A 9,414-nucleotide genomic window follows, 5' to 3' on the forward strand; every position below is an offset into this window, starting at 1 on the left:
GGCGCCCCTCGCCGCCACCGGCCGCCGCCGCCCCGGGCGCCCACCGGCCGGACCCGGTGCCCCAAGTCCCTCTCCGTCCACCCCGCTCCAGACCCGGCGATCTCCACCGTCTCCGGTCGTCTATAGGAACTCCGGCGAGCCCCCCGGCAAACCTCGTTCCGCGTGCAAATCTGGATCTGAGATCTATATCGGTTGACTTTCGCTCCCGAACCCTAATTTTTATGCCTACTTTGACCTGCCGTAACTTTGCATCTGTAGCTCCAATTTGGGCATATAATATATCAAAGTGTTCGTCTCGACGAGTACATCATTTCATTCCATTTAATAATTTTCATTTGAGTTCATCTTGATGACCAAAATGCTGCTAGAAGGAGGCTTCGTGAGTTAATTGTCAGATCTGCTAGTTCATCTTAGACTTTTGTCATTTTTGCCATGATTATTGTGTGCATGCTATGCCTGTGAGCTCTTCATATGTTTTGTTAAGCATTTTGTCTTCTTTCTAGAGGTGCAACCCATGCATTTTTAGGATGAGTGTGGTGACTTGTGCAAGCTTGCAAAGTGAGGCACCCGGTAAATCTTTTTTCAGGGACTTTGTTGTTTTCACTAAGTCTGGGATATTTTAGTTCATGATGCCATATGTTCAGCTTGTTTCCTAGTATTCCGTGCCTCTTTTGAGGATGATCATTAAAGGTGTTTTGTTATTCATGTTATGCTATATCCATCAATGTCTTTGTTTGCAATTATGGTGCACCCTAGCTTGAGTCAATCGAGCTCTACTTTTGCTTCATGGTGAATCTAGGCAGATCGTCAACCCTAGCTTGCCATGACTTGCACCGTAGTGAGTGCATCGAGCTCGTTTACATGCCTTCGTGGGTTATATTTCAGCATGTCTCAGTTTTCACTAAGTCTGGAAACTGATTGTGTTTTAGCTATGTTCGTGTGCCCGTTAGTATATTTTGTGAACCCTTTTGGCCTTAGGTCACTTTGGGACTTTTGTTAAGCTTGTCGAGTAGCTCCATGCCATGTTATTACTTGTCTTAATCAGGTCATGTGTCATATTGTTTTGCTGCTCCGAAGAGGGCTTCGTGATCTGAAATTTCAGACTAGTGTTAATTTCACTAAGTCTGGAATCTGTTTTGCTTTTGCGTTTTTGCCATGCTTGTTTGAACCTCATAATGGATGAATTGGCCGTGGCTCAGTGCTAGTCTTTTGTTAAGCATCTTGTGTGCATCCCTGCCATGTATTTTGTTGTCATGTTTGGTGGCTGTAGCATGTTCATTTCGTTGCATTTAGATGCCTACTTGCTGTAAATCGCAGACCGGTGTCATATCTTAAAACGCTTGCCATTTCCAAACCGTAACTCCGATTCCAATGATCTTTATATCGTTTTCAAGCGATTTTATCTCATCTTTCCAGTGGCACCATTGGAATTCCAAGTTGAGGCCAGGTTCATGCATTTCCTGTCATATCTTGCATTTTGCATCCCGCATCGCATCCCGCATAGCATATCATCATTTCATCTTATTGCTTGGTCTTGCACGTGGTTGATTGTATCCTTGTTGCTTGTTTGTCTTGTTGGGTAGAGCCGGGAGATGAGTTCGCTACCGAGGAGCCCGCTGAGTTTGCTTGTGAGGATCCAGTCAACTCTGACAACTGTGCAGGCAAGATGATCATACCCTCGAAATCACTACTATCTTTGCTATGCTAGTTTGCTCGCTCTTGCTATGCCAATGCTATGATGCCTACCTTTTGCTTGTCAGCCTCCCAATTGCCATGTCAAACCTCTAACCCACCTTGTCCTAGCAAACCGTTGATTGGCTATATTACCGCTTTGCTCAGCCCCTCTTATAGCGTTGTTAGTTGCAGGTGAAGATTGGAGCCGTTCCTTGTTGGAACATCATTTACTTACTTGTTGGGGATATCATTATATTGCTATGTTATCTTAATGCATCTATATACTTGGTAAAGGGTGGAAGGCTCGGCCTCTCGCCTAGTGTTTTGTTCCACTCTTGCCGCCCTAGTTTCCGTCATATCGGTGTTATGTTCCCGGATTTTGCGTTCCTTACGCGGATGGGTTATAATGGGAACCCCTTGATAGTTCGCCTTGATTAAAGCTTTTCCAGCAATGCCCAACATTGGTCTTACTATTTGCCACCTAGCCTTTTTTCCCTTGGGTTCTGCAGACTATAGGGTCATCTTATTTTAACCCCCCCGGGCCAGTGCTCCTCTGAGTGTTGGTCCCATAGAGCGATGTCCGAGGATACCAGGGGCAACTCTGGGCTAGCTTACTCGACGTCTGGCTCATTTGAGTGTGCCCTGAGAAAGAGATATGTGCAGCTCCTATCGGGATTTGTCGGCACATTCGGGCAGTGTTGCTGGTCTTGTTTTAACCTGTTGAATTGTCTTGTTGTACCAGGTTACCGAGTCTGATCGGTGTGTCTCGGGTGGAGGTCTATTCCTTCGTTGACCATGAGAGCTTGTCATGGGCTAAGTTGGGACTCCCCTGCAGGGATTGAACTTTCGAAAGCCGTGCCCGCGGTTATGGGCAGATGGGAATTTGTTAATGTCCGGTTGTAGATAACTTAAACCTTAATTAATTAAAATGAATCAATCGAGTGTGTTACCGTGATGGCCTCTTCTCGGCGGAGTCCGGGAAGTGGACACGGTGTTGGAGTTATGCTTGCGCAGGTTGTTCCTTTAGATTCCCGCTCGTGCTTTGCCTCCTCTTCTCGCTCTCTTTTGCGAATAAGATAGCCAGCATATATGCTAGTCGCTTGCCGCAGCTCCACATACACTTTGCCTTATCCATTCCTATAAGCTTAAATAGTCTTGATCGCGAGGGTGCGAGATTGCTGAGTCCCCGTGGCTCACAGATACTATAATTCCAGATGCAGGTACAGGTGATTACGCTCCAGGTGACGATTACGAGCTCAAGTGGGAGTTCGACGAGGACTCTCAGCGTTATTATGTTTCCTTTCCCGATGATCAGTAGTGGTGCCTAGTTGGGGTTCGATTCAGGGCCTTGTCGCATGTTGGGTTTTCTTCTATTTTGGCGCCGTAGTCGGGCCATGAGTGTTTGTATGATGGATGTTATTTATGTACTCTGATGTGACGTGGCGAGTGTAAGCCAACTATGTATCTCCCCCTTTTATCATATTACATGGGATGTTGTAATGATTGCCTAACTTGCGACATTGCTTTCAATGCGGTTATGTCTCTAAGTCGTGCCTCGACACGTGGGAGCTATAGCCGCATCGAGGGCGTTACACCATAGACATGAGTTGTCATTTGATTAACGGGATCACATCATTAGAGAATGATGTGATTGACTTGACCCATTCCGTTAGCTTAGCATTCGATCGTTTAGTGTATTACCATTACTTTCTACATGACTTATACATGTTCCTATGACTATGAGATTATGCAACTTCCAAATACCGGAGGAACACTTTGTGTGCTACCAAACGTCACAACGTAACTGGGTGATTATAAAGGTGCTCTACAAGTGTCTCCGAAGGTACTTGTTGGGTTGGCATAGATCGAGATTAGGATTTGTTACTCCGATTGTCGAAGAGGTATCTTTGGGCCCTCTCGGTAATGCACATCACTATAAGCCTTGCAAGCACTGCAATTAATGAGTTAGTTGCCGGATGATGTATTATGGAACGAGTAAAGAGACTTGCTGGCAACGAGATTGAACAAGGCATTAAGATACCGACAATCGAATCTCGGGCAAGTAACATACCGATGACAAAGGGAACAACGTATATCATTATGCGGTTTGACCGATAAGGATATTAGTAGAATATGTGGGAGCCAATATGAACATCCAGGTGCCGCTATTGGTTATTGACCGGAAACGTGCCTCGGTCATGTCTACATAGTTCTCGAACCCGTAGGGTCCGCTCGCTTAACGTTCAGTGACGATCGGTAATATGAGTTTATGTGTTTTGATGTACCGAAGGTAGTTCGGAGTCCCGGATATGATCACAGACATGACGAGGAGTCTCGAAATGGTCGAGACATAAATATTGATATATTGGATTCCTATATTTGGACATCAAAATAGTTCCGGGTGAAATCGGGATTTTACCGGAGTGCCGGGGGGGGGGGTTATCGGAACCCCCCGGGGGTTAATGGGCCTTGTTGGGCACTAGTGGAGAGAGAGAGGGGTCGGCCAGGGCAGGCCGCGTGCCCCCTCCACTTGAGTCCGAACAGGACAAGGAAAGGGGGGGGCGGCGCCCCCTTGCCTTTCCCCTCTCCCACTCCTTCCTTCCCCCTCCTAGTGGGACTAGGAACGGGGAGTCCTACTCCCACTAGGAGGAGGACTCCTCCTCTTGGCGCGCCCTGCTAGGGTCGGCCAGCCTCCCCCCTTTCTCCTTTATATACGGGGGCAGGGGGCACCCTAAGACACACAAGTTGATCAGTTGATCTTTTTGCCATGTGGGGTGCCCCCCTCCACCATACACTACAAAAAATACAGTTCCGTGATGATACGTGTTTGTCACAGTAGGTCGCTTTTTTTGTCATGCATGTACATCCATGACAAATATATGACAGAATCAAGATAGGCATACCTGTGCTGTCGTAGAAGTGTTCCATGACATTACCAAAATTATCATCACAGAAGTGTCCACTTCCAAGACGATAAATCGCGCGTCACAGAAGTGCTTTCGTCAAGGGTGACCGACACGTGGCGGCCACCGTAACGGAACGACGTTAAGCTATCGGGTCGAGTTTTGGACCCGATAACCCGTTAACAGCCCCGACCAATGGGAAATTTTCACGTGTAAAATTCTTATTGGCCGGACGAAACACGTGTCAGCTCGTTAGTGGGTCAGATAGGCGCCTATGATATGTCGACATGTGGCACGGCCCAACAGAGGCCCATTCCTGTGAAAAGGCCGGTCTGTTTGACTTGGTCAAAAGGTGGGGAGCCGGCCCATGTAAAGCCTGTTAACGGCCTGTTCGCATATAGCCCATTTACAGCCCGCTAACCCAAGGCCCGTTATGCCCTATCCGAATTAGGCCCAGTAGCGTCATCTGGGCCATCCAATATGATTCCAGCCCGTTTTCACTTCTGGCCCATGTATGGCCCATGATGTCTTTCGGCCCATATGAGGCCCTATGTAACTCTTGGCCTATTAACGGCCCGTGGTGAAACTGGCCCGTAATGAACAGTGTATCACTTTACACCCATTAATGGCTCATGGTGAAACTGGCCCGTAATGAACAGTGTATCACTTTATACCCATTAACGGCCCGTTATTCCATTGGGTCGTTTCCAGCCCATGTTATCTTTCGACCTTTCAGAGCCCATTTATTCTTGGGCTCATTTCCAGCATTCGTTTACTTACGGCCCGTTACTGTCATTTTCTGCTAGTGGGCCAAATTTAAGCCCGTGGTTACAGTCGGCCCGTTTGTGGTCCGTTAATACGTTGGGCCGTTTTCATAGCGTCATCAAATATGGCCTATTAACGATGGCCCGTTACGGTCGGCCCATGAACGAACGATTCCAACTCTAGCCCGTTTACGGCCATAATGTGGCCTGTTATTGGCCCATGTTTGGCCAATCGATCAGACGGCCCGTATAAGGCCCATTGATGATACGGCCCGTAGAAGGCCCATTGTTTCTACGGCCCGTAGAAGGCCTACAGTTTCTACGGCCCGTAGAAGGCCCACTGTTTCGACGGCCCGTAGGAGGCCCAGTGTCACTACAGTAAATATTAGCCCATGGTTATTGTGGCCTAGTTTTAAAAATAGGTTATTGCAGCCACTAGTTAACCGCGGAAAAAGAACTGCAATGACTACAAGCAAACAAATAAACAAGACAACAAGGAAATAAATAAGCAAGCAACTAATGCTAGGCTATCACGGCTATTACACATATTACATCCAATGGGCATCAAAGTTCGCCACCAGTGCAAATATAGGGAACAAAGCAGCATATCATATACATTGGCCGTCAAAATTGGCCACCAGTGCAAATAAACGCGGCAGCAAAACAAGAGCATAACTGAAACAACTTTAGAAGAGCTCAAGAAACGTTATCCTGGGTATCCACCATGCTGGCAATAAGCTTAGCAAGCTGATTAGCTTTGTCCTGTTTGGCGCTAAAATCCTCCAACGCTTGTTGTTGCACCAGAAAGAATGCATCTGAATGCTCCAGGGACTTCCGTAGTCCTTCCGCTTCTTGTCGCAGCACGGCTGATCGATGTCTTTCAGCTTGTAGTTGAGACTCAAGAAACCGAACTGATTCAGACAGTGAGTTTGAATAGCTTGTGCAAGCGGTAGTGGCCAGTAACTCCAACACTAAACCAAGACAGGATGTGTCACTATCCTGAACCTTATCTGCATTACTTCCTTTACCATTGCTTAATAAGGCACTCTTCCCCAATATTCTGTCAGCATTCTAAAAGAAGAAACAAGCAGACACATAACAAGTTTAGCATGTACTAGTATATGAAACTCATTTCGGTGAACCAGTTCATTAGTAAGCTGGACAGGATTAAACTACCAAGTCTTCTATTGCCAAGTACTAGTACATAATAAAAGCATCAAACAAACATATATCTATGTCCTATGGTAGCAATGGAATCTTAAATTAGAATAGTTGTTCTTCAGGTTTAAGCACTTGTTCTACATGAACAAAGTACAGTAAGACGCAAGAATATAATACTTAAAAATAGAAAATGAGCTCATAGACCTTACCACATTCTTGGTTCGGGACCAGTACAGAACAAGGCGTTCCCAGTCATCGTCCAGTAAATGTGTCTCAGGAGAACGTAAGGGAATATGATGAGTTTCTTTGCCGGTGAAGTACGTTTTCTTTAGGTAATTTCGATACCACCACCAAGCATTATTGAAGATAGCAGAGGTATTAGCACAGGTTACCTCATCCTGAGTTTCCAAATCGGTCCTTCTCTATAGAGAAAATGGGAAAATTTGTTGTATTATAACCATCATGGAGGTAGGATGTATGGGACGAAGCAAAGTAATTGCCATGAATAACATTACTTACACATAACTCCTGGACAAACACCTGCAACTGGCATTTTCCTTCATCTTTAGTATAATATTTCCAAGATGGGAAGATACGCACATACGATTTAACAACATCAAATGCGATAGATGCTAAACTACGACTAGCTGGTTGTGCTTCCTCCACAGGAATAGGCGTACTAACTGGTGGAGTTGGGGTTCGCCATGATAGTACTAGCCCTTTGGGCACTGGAGCTTCCTTACTAACTGCTCTTGTTTGGGAGCTCTATGGTGGAGATGGTGCTGTGTCAACAGGAACTGGGTTACTATCGGCTGGGGTTGGGGTTAGATTGGGTGAAGCTGGTTCTCTGTCCATCGTAGTAGGGGTACAATCTGTGAGAGTTCGGGTTATGTGTGGTAGGGCTGGTTCTTGTGCATGTACAACCGGGGTGCTATCTCCACCTAGAGGTAGCACTGTTTTATTTGAAGACCGTGTTTTTAGTCCGGTAGATACTGGCATCACCCGCTCCAATTCAAATGGCTGATAAACAGGAAACATAGTTGAATGTACAGACATTGTATGAGAGACAGATGCAATAGATAGTGTGGAAAAAAGAGGGCATGAAATAGTTGACATGTATATTGTTTAACTAAAACGGATAGCATGACATAATTTCACATATATGATGTTTATCTAAACTCGATAGCATAGCATAACATAATTGAAAGATATGATGAATAACTAAACATGATCGCATGACATAATTCACCTACATGTTATCTAAGTAATCAGGATCGCATCATTTAATTCACATATGTGATTTATATGCTAAACAGAGGGCATTCGATATGATGTCTGAACTAAGAACATGGTGTTGAATATTGTGTATATGATGTCTAAACTATGCAATGCAAGACACCGTATGCATGATATGAGCAGTATAACTGTGCCAAGTTAGAGCATACACCTCAGTGGGGGAATAGGACTGGTCATCTATCTCTGAATCCATCTCTGAGGATCTATCGGGACCCAACAAGAGATCTGCTTCGACAGGTAGCACTGTCTGCTCTAAAGGCCTTGTTTTCACTCTAGATTTTTCCATCTCCACCCAAATGGCTGATTCATAGGAAGAGTAGTTTAATGTACAAACATTGTCGACAAATGGAAATGTAATGAAGAAAAGGATGGGCAAGATATCATTCAAATATATGATGCCTGGTTAAACAGGATGGCATTGCACATTTCACATATATTATGGTTGGCTAAAAGACATGAGACTGCATAATTCCCATATATGATATAGAAACTAAACAGGTGGCATTACAGAACTTGTCTAAACTAAGCAGATGACATATATGATGTCAAAAGTAGGCACTGCAAGGCAACATATGCATGATATGACTAACATCATCATGCCAAGGTAGAGCAAACACCTTGGGGGTAAATAGGAGTGGTCAGCGGCGTCCGAATCCGCCTCAGAACAGATATCTTCCTCTGGATTACAATCTGGAGAGGGGTGGGGAGGGTTTGCCATTGAACCCACCATGGAGCGATGTCTGCATGACATTGTATTGCCGCGCAAAACTCTTCTCTTTTTCTCTACATGTTCAGCACAACTGTGTACAATATCTGACATGCATACGAAAAAAATATGGTGAGATTATGTAAGGAGAGCATGCAGAAATTTAGAGTGATGGTAACAACTAGTGGATCGATGTTTTTCCGTTGAACCAAAATAGCCCTAATGGATCGACGTGAATGTATAGTAATAAGTGATGCAACAAGTGTACAACCTCTTTCCGTAGCCGTGTCGACCTCAGCATCATTGGGTTGGTCGCTGAAGCAGTTGAGGCAGAGGTGGCTGTCGGAGGTGTGGAAGAATATCTGAGGAATCTGTAGACGGCGTCCAGAGCATTGCTCTGTTGTGACGGATCGTTCTGTCATTGGAGCAGCTCCGGTGAGCCGTAAGACGTCAAGGCTGAAGCAACACAAGACAGACATCGTCAATCTCAAGTGGGATTCTAATAGCATCTCCAATAGATGATGTAAAATGGATGTAAAAGTAACATCACCAAAAACCACCTAACTACAACAGATGAGGTAAAAACTGTTGACTCTGAACTTAACTGTCGAAACTGAAATTTACTGTGGAATCTGAATGCTACTGTCGAAACTGAACGCAATGGTAGCAGAGAGGCACTTGACATGTAGTTTAGGGAGGGCCTGCAGTTCATCTTCAACCTGCACCCCCCTGAGCCGCCAGCCACCACCGGCCTCGCCGCCGGCCCTAGTGCCGCCTCGCCGCCCCGAAACAACTCACCACCGCCGCCCCAGCCAGCCCTCTAGGCCCCTCGCCCCCCACCCTGAACCCTAAGATAGATAGTGGGGTACCTCTCCAGCGAGCCCCCGTCCCCGCTGCGGGTGTTTCTTCC

This window comes from Triticum aestivum, chromosome 5A (assembly GCF_018294505.1).
Source record: "Triticum aestivum cultivar Chinese Spring chromosome 5A, IWGSC CS RefSeq v2.1, whole genome shotgun sequence".
NCBI lineage: Eukaryota > Viridiplantae > Streptophyta > Magnoliopsida > Poales > Poaceae > Triticum > Triticum aestivum.